Genomic DNA, 17014 nt, shown 5'->3' with positions numbered 1-17014 from the left:
GCATCCAACACACAATTCCAGCCCATACATGACACACAGAATTAAACAGATAGTTACTCCTTGGTGTTTGTTTTCATGGAACCCTGAAACAAAAGACCATGTAGACAGAGAATCCAGCCACCCCAGCTCTCCCAGAGGAGCCCAGCCACAAGATGGTCTTCCAATTCAAAGTAGGATGTAGAGGAATGTCTTAGTCACCAGTCTATTTCTGTGAAGAGACAACATGACCACAGCAACACGTAAAAGAAAGTATCTAACTGGGGCCTGACTTACAGTTTCAGAGGGTCAGTCCATTATCATCATGGCCCTGAGCATGGTCGCAGGCATGGTGCTGAACAGTAGCAGAGAGCTTTATCCTGATCTACAAGCAGAAAGAGACTGGGCCTGACATGGGCTTTGAAACCTCAAAGCCCACCCCCAGTGACATACTTTCTTTAATAAGGCCATCTATCCTAATCCTTCTAATCCCATCAAAGAGTTCCACTCCCTGGTGACTTAGTGTTCAAATATATGAGCCTATGAGGGCCATTCTTATTCAAATTACCACAAGGAGGAAGACCAAGAGGTCAAAGTCATCCTTGGCTACAAATCAAGTTCTAGGCCAAATTGTGTCTTGAAACACTAAAAACATCTGTCAGGAATAGGGACAAAGTTGAGTGGCTAAAAGTGCCATTCAAGCCTAGCAATGTAAGTTTAGATTCCCCAGAACCCGCAGAAGAAGCTGGTAATGGCATGCATCTGTGACCCCAGCATTCCTCCAGCAAGAGGGGTGGCAGAGCTATGAAAACTGGTCAGATGCTCATGGGCCAGCCAGCCTATGGGGACCCAGCAGAGTGGAAACACAAGAGAGATCCTGTCTCACTGAATGTAGTAGCACATGCCTTTAATTCCAGCATACGGGAGGCAGAAGCAAGAGTTTAAGACCAACCAGGTCTATATAGCAAGTTTCAAGCCAGCCAGGGCTGAATAGTGAGACCTTGTCTCAAAAAGAAATAAGAGGAAGATGATGAGGAGTAGGATAGAGAGGCTATCTCTGCAAAGTAGAATCAGCTACCAAGCATTGTCCTCTGACCTTCCTTTATACATGGGGCATGCATACACGCACACACACACACACACGTACACTTTACAAACAATGAATTAATAAATTAAAATTTTTTAAAACCTATGAAATGAACAGCCATGAATAAATGAACAATTTTGTATTTCATAGACAAACAAGTGTCCCAGGCAGACTTTTATTATAAGAGGAGTCACAGTGGCCTTCCAGTTTTTCTTCTTGTGATTACACATGTCTGAAAATGGAAGTTCTCTGCACAGAACCTCTGGATAACTCAGCTTAAATGATCTCCTCTTCGTTGTGACCTCTGCCCACTAGACTCTTCTGGGGATTGGGGATATTACTTGACAGTGCTTGGCTGCAGATCTCAAGTTAAACACGCAACTGCTCCAACTGCTTGGCTAGCAGAGTCCTGGCATGATCTCTGTGGAACAAAGGCTCCTGCATAGAAGAGGCATCTGTGGGGACAGGAGCATGACTCGGGCAAGCAAGCTGAACCAGGACTCAAGCAGGCCAACAGTGTGCCCCAGCAGAAGTGCCCGACACCCAACCACCCCAGGCCCACCCAATCCATATGAATGTGACACCCAAGAGCCAGTGATGACTGATGGCTAAGCACACCATCACTGGGCCAGTGTATGAAAAACAATACACCATTCAGTAGCAGCTATTTCTGTAGGGTATAATTATAGTTATAAACCTGCCATCCTTCCCACCGCTTTAGAAAAACGCCTTCCCTGTACACCAGTGGCCTCAGGCCTTGAAGAATGAAGAAAGCTCTAAACATGGCAGACCCCAGAAAATCCCTGCTGCTGATGGAAGAGTGCAGACAGACAGAAAGACCAGACAACATCCTGCACCCATCACAACAGGGTGGCAGTACCTCTCTCCCCATTGGATCAAGATTGAGGTGTAGGTGAACAGGTGAAAGGTGAGGCTGCAAACCTTGAAACAGAACCTCTAACTGGGGTGTAGAAGTAAGTTATGCTCTTCGGACATCAATCATCACACTCCTGTGCCCTCTGCCCTCAGGGACAGCCTGGTGTCCTCCAAAGGCAGCCTCTGACCTGGGGTGACCTGCTTAAGAACTGGAGTGGATCCAACTCATTGCGTGGCCTAGATCAAGTTCACCTAGTCTCTGAATTACAGTGGGGCTTGTCTGCCAAAGAAACCTGTGGCCAAAGAACTACCAGGCCACTGTGAGCTTGGAAGGCTGCAGGCTCAAGCCGGCCCTAACACTTGTCTCCTCAGAAGGCAAACCCCAAATAACCGTGCTGGAAGATTGCTCAGTCAGTAAACTGCTTACCACGAGTACTTGAGTTCTGTCCTCGCACTCATATGAAAAAGCTGGGTGTGATGACATGTGCCTGCCATCCCAACACTAGGGGAGCAGAAACAGGAGGACCCCTGGGGCTCACCAGCCAGCCAGCCTAGCTGAATTTGTGAGCCCCAGGTCCTGGTCTGAGATCCTATCTCACAATCAAAGTGAAGGCTCCTGAGGAATGCCATCCAAGGATGACCTCCAGCCTCCACACAGGTATTATGCATGTGCACACATGTACCAGAACACATAGAAAGAGGTAAATGCAAAAATAAACATTTACCAGTCACGAAGCACGTAGAAAGAGTTCTCTGAAGAGCTGTCTTGTAAAATGGAACTTCATTCCAGGCACTATGTGATTGGTCTCTAAAGCAAACTTTAAAGGTTGGTTCATTCTGACAATACATCTTGAAGGTACTATAGGTTGGGGCACCACTGAGGAATGACAGATGGAACCCTACACCCTATGAAAGCTATGGCCATTTTGCAAATGGGCTGACATTCCAGTCCACGGGTTTGGACCTGAATCTACAGGGAATGAGGCTCCGTGGACCTTCAGCTGGTTTGTGGGGCTCAGCAAAGAGCCACCCTGTTAGGAGGGTCTGCGACAGGGAAGAAGCAGGTGACAAAGTGGCCACAAAGAAGTCTGCTGAAGAACCTAAGAGCTGGAGGAAGGGTGCAGTGTTCCAGGCATGACACACCATTGCATCAGTGAGCTCACAGGAGCTGCGATTATCTGGATGAGATTCGGACCCATCATCACTCTATCGTGTAGTGGGCAGGGGCTCACGAGGCCTGGCCCCTCCCTGAGCAGCTATAGGCAGTTAATTGCTGCTGGAGGGGAGAAGGGCAGACTTTTCCTTCAGTGATGTAGCCCCTGTTAGGTGCCCCTGCTTTTGTAAATAACTTCACCCTATACCTATATAGCTGTTGTGTAAGTGACCTTGATTAAACTCAATGGGTCACAGGAAGAAGAAAAAAAACATGAAAGAAGGAGAAGGGCTAAGTGGGAAGAGGAAGAGGTTGGCAGGAATGGAGGGGACAGGAGAGGGGAACTAGCTAAATATTGTCAAAATACATTATGTTCGTGTATAAAATGTCATAATGAAAGCCATTCGTGTGTGTACTTAATATACTACACATGGGCTTTTTTTAAAGTTGCTCAACAGCCTGGACTGAAAAGAGAAGACTAAAGGTACCTGGAGTGGCAGGCTACCTGTGGTGACCACAGGAGCAAATAACTGCTAGCTAAGCAGCCATTTTGCTGTTTGGCATTGACTCTGTGGTTCATAGCTCTGCCATGCCACAGGCTCAGACCCCAGGAGCACCATGGAGGACCAGGCACTGCTGGGGTCAGGGTCCATGCCTGGAAGATGTGCTATTTCCCATCTCTTTCCCTTGACTGATAGCCTGGCTCCTTGAAGCCTGGGAAGCCATCCTTGTGCCCCCATGAACATGTGTTCTGTGTATGAGGGAGCCCAGAGAGATGATAGGAATGAATTTTGGAGAACATTTGAAAGTTTCTCCGTAAGATAAGAGCCGAGGAAAACTAGCTAAGAAGATGGAGTTGACTAGATAGAACGTGGAAAACATTCTGTGACATCATCACCAAATGTGGGGAGAAGGAAAAAAGAAGATATGAAGTAAAGAGGAGTGTTAGGTGAAGACCTGATATTTCTGGTTTGGAAATAGAAATATAAGGCCGTGCAAATAAGTTATATTTATCAAAGTTTCAAGCAGTAGCCAGGCATAGCGAATCATGCCTATGTACCGGTTAGACTTGTGGTTTGTGGTTTTTTGTCAATTTGACACAAGCTCAAATCCTCGGGAAGAAGGAATGGCAATTAAGAAAAAGCCTTTATCAGACTGGCCTGAGGGCAAGCCTGTGGGGCATTTTCTTAATTAATATTGACATTGGAGGGCCCAGCCCATGGTGGGCTGTGCCATCCCTGAGCAGGTGATCTTGGGTTGTAAAACAATGCAGGCTGAGCAAGCCCTGGAGTGCAAGCAAACCCCACAGTTTGTGTTTCTGTTCTTGCCTCCAGGTTCCTGCCCTGCTTGGGTTTCTGCTCTGACTTCCTTCAGTGCTGGACTGTTACCTCAAAGTATATGACACAACAAACCTTCTCCTCCCCAAGGTGTTCTTGTCATGGTGTTTACTGCCACAATCATAGACAACTGGGACAGCTTGTAATCTCAGCACTTCAGAGGTGGGAGGCAGGAGGATCTGTGCAAGCTCAAAGCCAGCATCTTAGTTACTCTCCTGTTGCTGTCAAGAGGCACCATGATCAAGGCAACTTAGAAAAGAAAGCATTTAGTTGAGAGCTTCCTTACAGTTTCAGAGATGAGTCTGTAACTGTCATGGTGGGGCACGGGCAGGCAGACATGGTGCTGGAGAAGTAACAGAGAGCTAATTGGAGTGGTATAGGCTCTTGAAATCTCGAAGCTCACCCACAGTGACACATTTCCTCCAGCATGGTGTGTACCTTGTCATATTTCCCTCCAAAACAGTTCCACCAATCGGAGACTATGGCAGATATTCCCACTCAAACCACCACAGCTAGACTGTCTTACAAAAAGGGGCGGGGAAGGAAAAGAAAGGAAAGGAAAAGGAAAAGGAAAGGAAAGAAAGCAAAGAAAAAGAGGTGAGTTTTGTTCCATATGGTGATCTGTAATTCTGGCACTTGGGAGATGGAGTCAGAAGGATCAAGAATTTGAGGTTATTCTTACCCACAAAGCCAGTTTGAGGCCAATCTGGGCTTCATGGGACCCCGTTTCCAAAAAAAAAAAAAAGTCAAGTAATCAATATATTTCACCCAAGTATTCTATTTAAAGAATTCATCCTACAGCAAAACTGACACGATACATATGCAGATATTCACTGAAGCAAACAAGGAAAACTGTCTAAATATCCACTAAAAAAAAAAAAAAAGACTAAACTAAATTATAATATGGACACATAGCATGCAGTCATTCAAACAGCAAGATGATCTATCTCTATGTTTCAACATGGAAAGATGTCTAAATTGGACCATTGCATTTGAGAAGCCACAGAATGATATATACATTTGGGGATAAAAATGTATGTATGTATATTCATTTAAGAATAACTCAAAAAGAATATACCAAATCCATTAGTGGCTATTTTGAGAATTATATATTATTTAAATTTCTTTTTTGAGAGTGTCTATTTTCACTCAAGTAGTCAGGAAAAGTATGTATCTTGGGTTTTTTAACCAACTGTTATAGAGGATAACAGGAGACATGTTCAGGCTTAGGAAAGAGGCTGAGTGTAGGCTCCAGGCACCTTAGAGTGTGTAGGAGAAGTGGGTGGGGCAGAGTTTTGTTTCCATTGACTTGAAACAGCAGCAGATTTCCCACTTGGGAAAAGAGAAAAACAAGTCCAATATCTCTCTGAAAACCTTTGCTCATCTTCATTGAGATCTAGTAAAGGCCTAGTCCAGCCTTGGGCTGTGCAAGAGTCCTGGACACTGGACCTGGGGTAGAGGGAGAGTATGTGGGGGCTGAGGCATGGGCAGGGGCAGTCAGGAGAGTGGGCAGAGCTGGGATGGGAGGTGGACAGGGCAAGGGCAGGGCTGTGTGGGAGTGTGGGCTGTGTCCTGGAGGGGGGAGTAAAAGCAGGCAGGGACAGAAAGGCTAGAGCAAAAGGAACTTGACTGTTTCCACTGAGGGCCTCACCCTACCATCCTGTGCAGGCTTTCACTTCTCTGGGATTTCTTCTATTTTCCCTTTTCCCATCTAGGTCTATAGTGGTTTAAAAGACAATGGCCCCCATAGGTTCATAAGGAGTGGCATACTAGGAGGTGTGGCCTTGTTAGAGTACATGTGGCCTTTTGGAGAAAGTGTGTCACTGGAGGCAGGCTTTGAAGTCTCAGATGCTCAAGCCAGGCCCAGTGTGGCATTCTCTTCCTCCTTCCTGTCGATCCAGATGTAGAACTCTCAGCAACCTCTCCAGAACCATGTCTGCCTGCACACTGCCATGCTTCCCACCATGATGATAATGGACTAAACCTCTGAACTGTAAGCCAGCCCCAATTAAATGTTTTCCTTTATAAGAGTTGCTGTGGTCATGGTATCTCTTTACTGCAATAGAAACCCCAAGACAAGACAAGTTCCTTCCTTCTTTTTTTGAATCTCCTACCTTTTCCCCTCATATTGAAAGAAGCCTAAGAGGTAGGTCACAGAAAGAATCAGCAAATGTTTCCTTTCTTTTCTGCAGTTTACAAGGATCTACACAAGATTTTTTTTAGCTGCGTCTCCATTTCAATTCTAATTGCAAGTCCATAGGAGTTGGGCCAATGCATTTTGGAGGGTTTAGTTTCTGCTTCCTAATCTAAGATCCAACCTTTGGATCACAGGTACCATGTGAGAGAAACTGCCATTGTTGATACTTTAAAATTGTACTCTGCTGTTAGCAAGTGACTTAGTCTTCCCTTCCACATCCCACCACATGAGGCATCTTCCTCAGAGGTGTGGGAAACAAATCATAAGGGTATAGGACCCATTTTAATGTCTTGTCTTGCTTTTGATAAATCATAAGGGAATCCACATTAAAGGGTATTTTATGTCAGAGACTGATTTTGTGGTATAAACCTGAATCATCACCACACTGTGTATAAACACAGAAAAGCCTGCTTCCATAAGCAAGACATTCCATAAGCTACTCATGAAAATTATTTCTTAGCTTCATAGGGGGTTGGGAGACCTAGTAAACACCACCAGTACTCAGGATTGCTACATTTTCATCCTTATTACTCTACTTATAAAGTTAAATTTTAAATGGTTGGGGGTGTGGCTCAGTTGTTAGAGTTACACAGCCTGGACAAGCTTTGGGTTCTGTTCCCAGAGCCTTACAAACCAAGTGTAGTATTCATCTGTAATAACATACTCTGGAAGGAGGAGGGAAGAGAATGGGGAGTCCAAGATCATTCTTGGCTTCAAAGAGAGTTCCCTACCATCTTGGGCTACATGAGATACTTCCTCAAAAAAATTATTTTCAAAAATACGTATTTAATGAAAGAGGATGTTGTTACATTTCATGTAAAATTCTGTACCAAATGTAATCATTAAAACGCAGGTGGTGAGGTTCTGTTTCTAAATAGAGTTAGCAATAGTCACCAGAAATGGCTTATTACATTCTTTTGTTAATAAGTGAAAATAATGAGTATCATTATACAGATTTAATTTGCACAGACATCACAGACACTTCGAAGTTATTGCAAGGTATTGACTAGGAAGGAAGTAGGCACAGCATTTTTAATTTGTAATAAAATCCTATGTCATATGCTTTTCAAAAATATTATTGCATGTGAATATTCTAAATGGTGATCCTTTCTAGGAAACTTCCTCAGCATTTTCTGCCCTCAAAAAAAAAAGTCAATTAAATTAGACTAGACCCAGCACTAATTGGTTGCCAAGATTCATTTTTGTAAAGATCACTTTGGAGTTGTAGATGTTCATAAGAAGACTAATTGCAAAGTGGTTTAAATTATGATTATTATGATTTAATTGTTCATAACAATTTCCCTTTAGAATTATTTTTTCCAAGTCATTTATTTCACTTTACCAAATGACCTTTTAAGAAATTCTATAATCAGCATACTTTGTCAAGCCAAAATAGGAAATGCTGCAAAGACATGTAGCTGCATAGGCATGGGGGGCGGTGTTCAACAGGCTTCACCTGTCCCTCCTCCTCCTCCTCCTCCTCCTCCTCCTCCTCCTCCTCCTCCTCCTCCTCCTCCTGTCCCTCCTCCTCCTCCTCCTGCTCCTGCTCCTCCTCCTCCTCCTCCTCCTCCTCCTCCTCCTCCTGCTGCTGCTCCTGCTCCTCCTGTCCATCCTCCTCTCCACCTGCTCCCCTCCTCCCCTTCTCGCCTCTTCCTGGCTCCATCTTTCTTAAGTTTGTTTTCCTCTCCGTCATCCTTTTTCTGTTCCTTTCCCTCATCTTCCTGGCTCTTCCCATCCCACAATAGTCTCTGCCTTTGCCCCAAAGCCATGTGTGTGACTAAAACAATTCAAAGCAGAAAGATGTAAAAATAAATAAATAAACATGAAGCCCTCCCCTTCGTTCCCCCTGCTCATTTAGGTCTATGTGAGAAATGCACATTTTAAAAGTGGTATTGACAGCGGCTGCAGGGTACAGACACAGCTCAGTGCCACTGCCAACAGCCTGACAACTTGCTTTAATCCTTCAGGGACCCAACTTAGGTAAAGCTGGAGTCCTGACTTGGCTGCCGAAAGACATTTCTGATGAGGAGGGACAGAGCAGCCATCTTCTATGTAGGAGGTTTAGGAAAAGAAGAGGAGCTCGCACTCTGGGGACAAACGTGAGTCACACCTAAGAGAACAGGTGTGGATCTCTCAAAGAGGCACCATTAAGTGTCTTTGCAGCAGCCGTATATACTGTTTTTGTCGGTTCTGAATATTCAAGGGAATGAGAACCCACAGTGGTTCCTACACACTGGCTAGGATCACAGCTGTTGCAGTAAAACCCTAGGTTACAGGGTTAACAAAGGAAGCTAATATTTTTCCTGTAAACAACGGTTTAAGTCATGTTTATGAGATTCCCAGAAACTATCTGTGAAAATATTAAGGCCAAAATTGAAAACTGTATAGGCCTTAAGCATGGTTCAGTGTTCTTTCAACATTTTCCTCCCTATTAATATTGTTGGCAACCTCCTTAGCAAATATTTTAATTGTGCTGGAATTCTCCATCCTCAGCTGGTGAGAAGCCTTAGCCAGACCATTGTGCTGGAATTCTCCATCCTCAGCTGGTGAGAAGCTTTAGCCAGACCAGGGACTAATGAAAGAGTGTGTCGTTACATTTCATGTAAAATTTTGCATCAAATGTAATGACTAACATTAACAACATCCTCTTTCTCCCCACGCTCCCAGTTTCACCTCTTACTGTCCTACCTCTGTATCCTCATACTTCATATAAAAAAAGAATGTGGAGGGATTGAAACACAGACTGCATATAACAGTGATAAAACATAAGGTGTAAGGAGAGAGGATCCCATACCCAGCCTGGACAGCACAGTAGAGCTGACCAACCTCCCCACTCCCGCCACCCCCCATACCCCTGTACCCTTAACTCCACCCATGTATAGCTCCTGTAGTAATCAGGAGAGAGGACCCTGCACCTTGCCTGGGAAAAATGGTAGAACTGGCCCTGGTGGTATGCATGTAAGTGGAATGAATCTAGGGGCCTGAGAACAGGAGAACTAGTCCCAACCCTTACTACAGGCCTCATTGAATGAGCTAGCCTAGGCAGTGCTGGAGAGCTTGGCGACCCCAGGTAGTGACTATGAGGGAAAGCTGGCAGGCTGACCAACTCAGCTACCACCCAGGCCCAGAACTAGGGCTATGAGTTAGCCCACCCCAACATCCACAACTTCTATGATCTGTTGGAGCATGTGAAGGAGACAGATTTACTGATCCTAAACTGCAGGATCTCCATGACACAGGACAACAACAGGATATCCAAGAGGAGCTCCAAAGCAAGACCCTATTATCGATAGTATAGCAGAAGCCAGAGGCCTCAAACCAGACCAATGATTCATAGCAATGAACACTTACAAGATGTATAGACTAAAGGGTAAACTGTGAGATTCAACAGGCCACACAGTTCATTCTTCTTTTTTTGTTGTTTGAGTTTTGGTTTTCTTTTAAATTTTGTTTTGTTTTGGTGGGGGGAGGGGGCATGGGCAGAGGGTAGAAGTGAGGGGATAGGGAGATAAGTGGGATCCAGATGCATGATGGGAAATCTACAGAGAATCAATAAAAACCTTGATAAAAATATAAAGTGTAATATACAAACATATATTACTATTACACAATAGTTTATAATTATATTAATCACTTAAAATATAACAAACATATAATAAAAGTATTCATTGTAATGGTAAGTAGTAATTGTCAGTCCGATGAGATCTGTAGCTGTCTGGGGATGGACCCTTGGGCATGCTTGTGAGGGGGTTAACTTAATTATGTTAACTGAGGTAGGAAGGCTTGCTTAGTATGGGTGATACCATTCACTAGGCCAGGATTCTGGACCATACAAAAAGGAAACAGTGAGCTGAGCCTGAGATTCACCCTTCTCTTCCTGCCTGAGGGTGTGGTGTGAGCAGTGGAGACTGCTCCACCATAATGGACTGTACCTTTAAACCATGTACTAAAATAAACCCATTCACCCTTGAGTCGGTATTTATCCCGGCAATGAGAACAAAATTAAGACAGAAAATTGATTTCAGGATGCTATCATGCTGTGGTAAAACTGGTCATGTGGCTCTGAAGCCTTCGCAACTGGCTTGAGTTTAGAATTCTGAGTTAGAAAAGCCTTTGAATACTGTGAACTTAGTTTAATTGGTCATTCTAGTGAAAACTTAGGAGATAAGAACGCTGAGAGAATAATGGAGAGTGGAAGCCTGGCTCATGCAGTTTTGGGGGTGTGGACAGGAGCTCTCTCAGAAACTAAGCTAGAGGCCATTCATGTGATATTTTGACCAAGTATCTGGCTTCATTCTGCCCATGTCTTGATAACTTGAGTGAAGTTGAATTTAAAGATAATGGACCAGTTTGCTTGGAGGAGGAAAAGTGTGCAAACAAGTATAAAGTTTTAGACAACGCAAATGTAGATAAGAAAGCAGGTCTAATTGTTAGAGAGATCAATAGAATTAAAGAGAAGACAATTGCAAGGCACTGGGATAATAGAGGGGATGCGAGGAAGGCAGGATCCACCCATCAAAGGCTCCAGCTTATCAAGATGTGAACCTCTGTGAAAAGAGAAAGCCTGAACTGAGAACACAACTGTGAGGGGGGTTGCCTGCTTCTCAAAAGCAGCTGGCTAGCAGAGTGCTTCCCCAGGAACACACCTAGAAGCTGGTATAGCTGTGGTCCAAGGCAGTCAGGCAGCATCCTGAGCTGGCAGCAGAACTTTGAAGCATTCCTCATATGGTACTAGTTTTGGAAGCATGAAACTTGCAAGACTGAGGGGGTCATAGAGTCTTAATCCATGGTCTCAGAGAGTAACTGAGGCCACAAAAAATGTAGCAGTGTCAGAATGTTGGAAAGGAGGCCTTGGGAGACCGTAGGGTAAAACTGGGAAGATGATACCAAGCTTGCGATGAAGACATCAGTATTTGTGAGACAGCGGGACCGCAGGGTGCCTGCCCAGAAGAGCTGCAGGCAGACTAGAGTTAGCTGCGGACAAGGGTGTGTCTCGGGCGATCGAGCCGAATGGGTGGATTTTCCAAGCCCTTTAGAGCCCAGCCAGTTTCATCACCGGCCCCAGTGGGACATGGAACTGGATTTTGTCTTTTCCCTTCTGGATTTCATTTTTGCTTTCGTCCTGTTCCTTAGATGCTCCTATTCTTCCATTTGGGAATAAGAATATTTACTATGCCAGGTGGTGGTGGCTCATGCCTTTAATCCCAGCACTCGGGAGGCAGAGCCAGGTGGATCTCTGTGAGTTCGAGGCCAACCTGGTCTACAGAGTGAGATCGGAGACATGCACCAAAACTACACAGAGAAACCCTGTCTTGAAAAACAAAAAAACAAACAAAAAAACATACAAAAAAATTTTTTTTTCCCTTTTTCTCCCATTCTGTCTCTTTGAATACTAGCCCAAATCACAAGCCTGCCTCTCCTCATGCTGGGCACTCTCATTCTTCATGATGCTGCTTATAGACTTTATCTCAAAAGATGTGGCCTTCTGCCTCTCCTCCATCTCCACCTCGCCAGCGAGTGGGATTTACTCACTTACCCTGCTGTTCTTCTCTCACATTCTGATCAGATGGTCCGAAGCTTCCTGCTAAGTCTATTTTTAAATTCTTTTATTTAAAAAAAAAAAAAAAAAACAACCTAAGAACCCACCAAAAGGAACCTTGACTCCTTAGTAACACTAGGAAGATCCTGAGAAAAATGACAGAGGGGAACATGACAGGATTTACCTACCGATGATCAGAGGCCAAAGCTGGGTCTATTTAAACATAATTCGGTATCAACAATAGTGTCAAACTTTACATATGCAACAGACACCAAGGGAATGGTCTGTCAGGATTCTTGTCCTTGTTGTTTGTCTGAGCTAGGGTCTTGCTAGGGTGGCTTGGAACTCTTGATCCTCCTGCCTTTATCTCCCAGGTACTGAGAAAATAGGCATATGCCACCATGCCTAGCATAACATTCTCTTTTAAATCAAGTTTTATCTTGATAGCTAGCCTTCATGTAACATAAGAGATAAGTGGTCTTGTGGGCTGGGGAGATGGCCCAATGGTTAAGAGCACTTCCTGCTCTTGGCACAGGACTGGAGTTCTGGCAGATAAGTCACCCATGTCAGGTAAGTCACCACTGCTGATCACTCCAGCTGCAGGAGATCCAACACCTTACATTGCACATGTTCTGCTTTGCTTTCTCTGCTGCTGTAATAAGCACCATGGCCAAAGCAACTTTGGGAATAAAGGTTTTATTTTGTTTTGTTCTGTTTTAATCATACAGGTTACAATCCATCATTGATCCAAAGCCGGAACTTAATGCATGGTTTGAAGCAGAAACCTCAGAGGAACGCAACATACTATTTTAGTTCCTGGCTCACATTCAGCTACCTCTCTTCTCCATCCAAAGCCTGCCTACCTAGGGACAGTACTGTCCACCGTGGGTTGGACCCTCCTACACTAATTAATAAACAAGAAAATACACTACAGACATGCCCATAAGCCAAACTATGGCTAATTCCTCAATTAAGGTTCACTCTTCTGAGGTGTGTCAAGTTGACAGCTAAGGCTAACTGTGACATTCCATCCCTTGTCATCTTTGACATACCAACATACCACTTTAAACCATAACCTTCCCTTTCCTGTTTGTTCCCAACATCTCATGTTAATATCCTAAAATAAAATGCAGTCCAATTTACTAAATTCCCACAGTCTTTAAAATGTTTAACACTTTAAAAGTCCAAGGTCTTTTTTAAAATCTAGGGTCTCTTAACTGTGGATGACTATTTAAAAAAAAAAATTAAATATTTTCTTATTCCAAGACAAGGAAGGGCACAGTTTCAGTAAAATACAGCAAAAACAGAAGCTCAGCAGCATAAAAAGCTCAGTATCCAATATCTGAGACTCACTTATAATCTGGCTCCAAAAAGCTTAGCTATATCCTCAGTTTCTCCAGCTCTGTCATCCCCAGAACACACAGCTTGTCTTCTAGTCTGGGTCCAGCTTCACTCTGCACCTGCCTCTGTCCTTGGCAGACATCCCACAGTCCCACCATCTCCAATATCCTCTGGTCTCTACTGCATACCTTCAACCTTGCTTCTGGTGACCCCTGTTTTGAGACACTGACCCTGCCACACAGTGCCAGGACTTAGCTTCCCTCCGTCACCTCTTCTATACTGCAGCTGCCACACCACCAAAACAAGTACCATGTGAGCTCTTACACATTACCAAGTTCAGATACCAGCTCTGGCGATGCAGCCTTGGCTCCCTCTGGCCCATAGCTCCTGTGCACTGGCTGACCCTGAGGAAATACTTCCCAGAAGATTTTCCTCAGTGATGCTGGTCTTTTAATCACAGCTGACTTTTCAAACACAGTTAATAAGCACCCATTTTCCCAGTGAAAAATAAAACGCTTCGGTTCCCTGGATTCTTAATCACAAATACCCAACACCCCTGTGGAGTCTTCACTAGCCAGGCCTCCACATTTCTTTTACTGTTCACATCTTCACAGTTCCCACAGAATAACCCTGTAAGCTCTGAGCACTCAATGGCTTTTCCAGCCCAAACTCCAAAATCCTCCCACGATCGTACCAAAAAACAGCATGGCCGTCTATCTATCTGTGACAGCATGTCACTATTGAAATGTAGGCTCAGGGGCTGAGAGAGAACTCAGTCAGTAACGCGATTCGCTGAGCCCAACCCCACGCACTCAGTGGTGAGGAGATTGAGACAGGAGAATGTTCAAGGCTCCCAGGCAGCCAGTGCAGCTGAAACACTGAAATCCGGACCAATGAAAGACCCCATCTCAGAAAGCAAAGGGGTGGGCTGTTAAAATGTAACGGCATTTGTCACCAAACCTGAGTTTGATCCCTGGAACCCACAGAGTAGGAGAACCAACTCCTACAAAGTTGTCATCTGAACTTCCACATATGTGCCCTGGCACATGCACACCCACATCCATACATAAACAAATATATGAATAAATAAATAAACATAAAAATACTTTAAAATTGTCAAAAATATAAAGTAGAGAGTGCTGGGAGGTGTCTTTCTGTATGCTGGGAATATAAGTTGTTCCCATTGGTTAATAAACTGCTTTGGCCTATGGCAAGGCAGCTTAGAGGCAGATAGGAAATCCAAGGAGAGAGACAGGAAGAAGAAAGGGGGAGTCTAGGGAGATGCCAGCATGAGAAGCAAGATGTGAAAATACTAGTAATCCATGGCTACATGGCAATTTATGGATAAATAGAAATGGGTTAAGTTATAAGAGCTAGCAAGCAAGAAGCCTGCCATAGGCCATGCAATTGGTAATTAATATAAGCCTCTGAGTAATTATTTCATAAGTGGCTGCAGGACCACAGGCAGGGCAGGACCAGAGAAACCTTTCGACTCCAGGAGAGCAATTAAAGAAGCCAGATACTGTCAACCTTTGGCCTCTGCATACATGCACACCCAGGTGCACACACACATGTCAACACACACATACACATATGAAGTATCCAATAAAAGTATAGTCAGGCTGTGTGCATAAGGTGAAACACACATGAATCACTTGTATACCTAGGTTTCCTTCTTAAAATCTCTTATCATATTACAAAATAAAAATAAAACCTTGTTCTCTGGAATAGCCCCAGACACTGGAGATGAGGGCAAGGCCTTCGAAAGATAAGCAGATGGTGAGACTGGAGTCCTCTTGGTGGAATCCATGTCCTCATGGAGAGATCTAGAGAGAGCTTACTGTCTCTGTCCTCTGAGGGTATAAGTAAAAGGCTGCTTCTGCAGGAGAAGTGAGAGCCTGCCATGCTACACCCCAATCCCAGAACTCTAGTCTGCAGAACCACTAAAAAGATCAATGGTTGTTTCAACCACAGAGCCTACAGCACCAGCTATCACAACCACAATGAAAATACATGCATTGACTACTCTTTGAAAGTATGTAGCCAGCCAGGTGTGCCCATGTCTGTGATCCTAGCAGTCAGGAGGCTGAGGTGAGATTGCCATAAGCCGAAGGCCATCCTGGCTACATAGTGAGTTCCAGGCCACATAGTAGATTGCAGTTTAGCCTGACTATAGTAAGACCTAGCTTCAAAAAAGAAAAAGGGGGGGGGGGTAGAGAGAGAGAAAGAGAAACTAAAAAAAAAAAAAAAAAAATGTAGCCGTAATAGGTATATGAAAGAAAATAGAACATGGACGCATACAAGATAAAAGGGCTTGTTAGGGGCTAAACTGTGTCCTGTGAAAGCTACGATCCCTGTTGTAACCATATATCTTAGTTAGGGTTCTATTGCTGTGAAGAGACACCATGACCACAGCAACTCTTATAAAGGAAAACATTTCACTGGGGCTGGCCTAGAGTCTCAAAGGTGTATTCCATTATTATCATGGCACAAAGCATAACAGCACAGAGGCAGACATGATGCTAGAGAGGTAACTGAGAGTTCTATATCCAGATTAATAGGCAGTAAGAAAAAATACGAGCCACTAGGCCTGGCTTGAGCTTCTGAGCCCTCAAAGCCCACCTCCTTGCAACAGACATCCTACAACAAAGCCACACCTACTTCAACAAGGCCACACCTTCTAATAGTGCCACTTCCTGTGGACATATGGGGGCTATTTTTATTTCAAACCACCACAGCATATTTGGAGAAAGGACTGCTGGGGAGGTAACTGAGGGTAATGGAGGTCAGAGGAGTATGGCTATAATTGCTAGCAGAGAAGAAGAGGCATGGTGACCTCTCTTATGGAGTAACTGTGGCTCACATATATCCGGATCATCATAGAACTCATGAGGATACACAAGAGAAGAGTGTAGAGGTTGTAACCAGAGAGAAACAGAGCTGGCCAAGTCAATTTGCTCTATGCACACACTGCTCTATGTACAGGCCCCTGCTAATGTGGAAAATAATACAGGTCAATTAGAAATGCAAGATAATTTGGCTGAGGAGATGGCTCCATTGGGGAAGTGTTTACTGTGCAAGCATGAGGACCCAAGTCTGAGGCCCAGAATGCAGGTTAAAAAGCCATGCATGGTGGCATTTGTCCCAGCACTGGGGAGACACAGACAGGCAGATCTGGCTAGACAGAGGCGGGGAGGTACAGCCCAGGGAGAGACCCTGTTGGAAGAAACTAGAGAGACACTGGTGTTGAGGACCCTCTGAAGTTCACCATGCACCTCCACATGAATGTGCAGACCAGTGTGCACACCTGAATATGTACTGATGTGTGTACAACAATCAAAATATATCAAAAGTTTTGAAAACACCCCATCAGGAAGATCTTAAGACTCATGCTGGTCATTACCTTTTCAGCCAAGTCCACCTTTGGCCTCTGCCTCTCTTCAGCTTCCAGTCCCTCGGACTCAGTTTGAGTGCAACATTTTCCAGCCTCATATGACTCATGATGATC

Source organism: Onychomys torridus, chromosome 5, assembly GCF_903995425.1.
Source record: "Onychomys torridus chromosome 5, mOncTor1.1, whole genome shotgun sequence".
NCBI classification, from domain to species: Eukaryota; Metazoa; Chordata; class Mammalia; order Rodentia; family Cricetidae; genus Onychomys; species Onychomys torridus.
Note: the sequence above shows the minus strand (reverse complement) of the source record.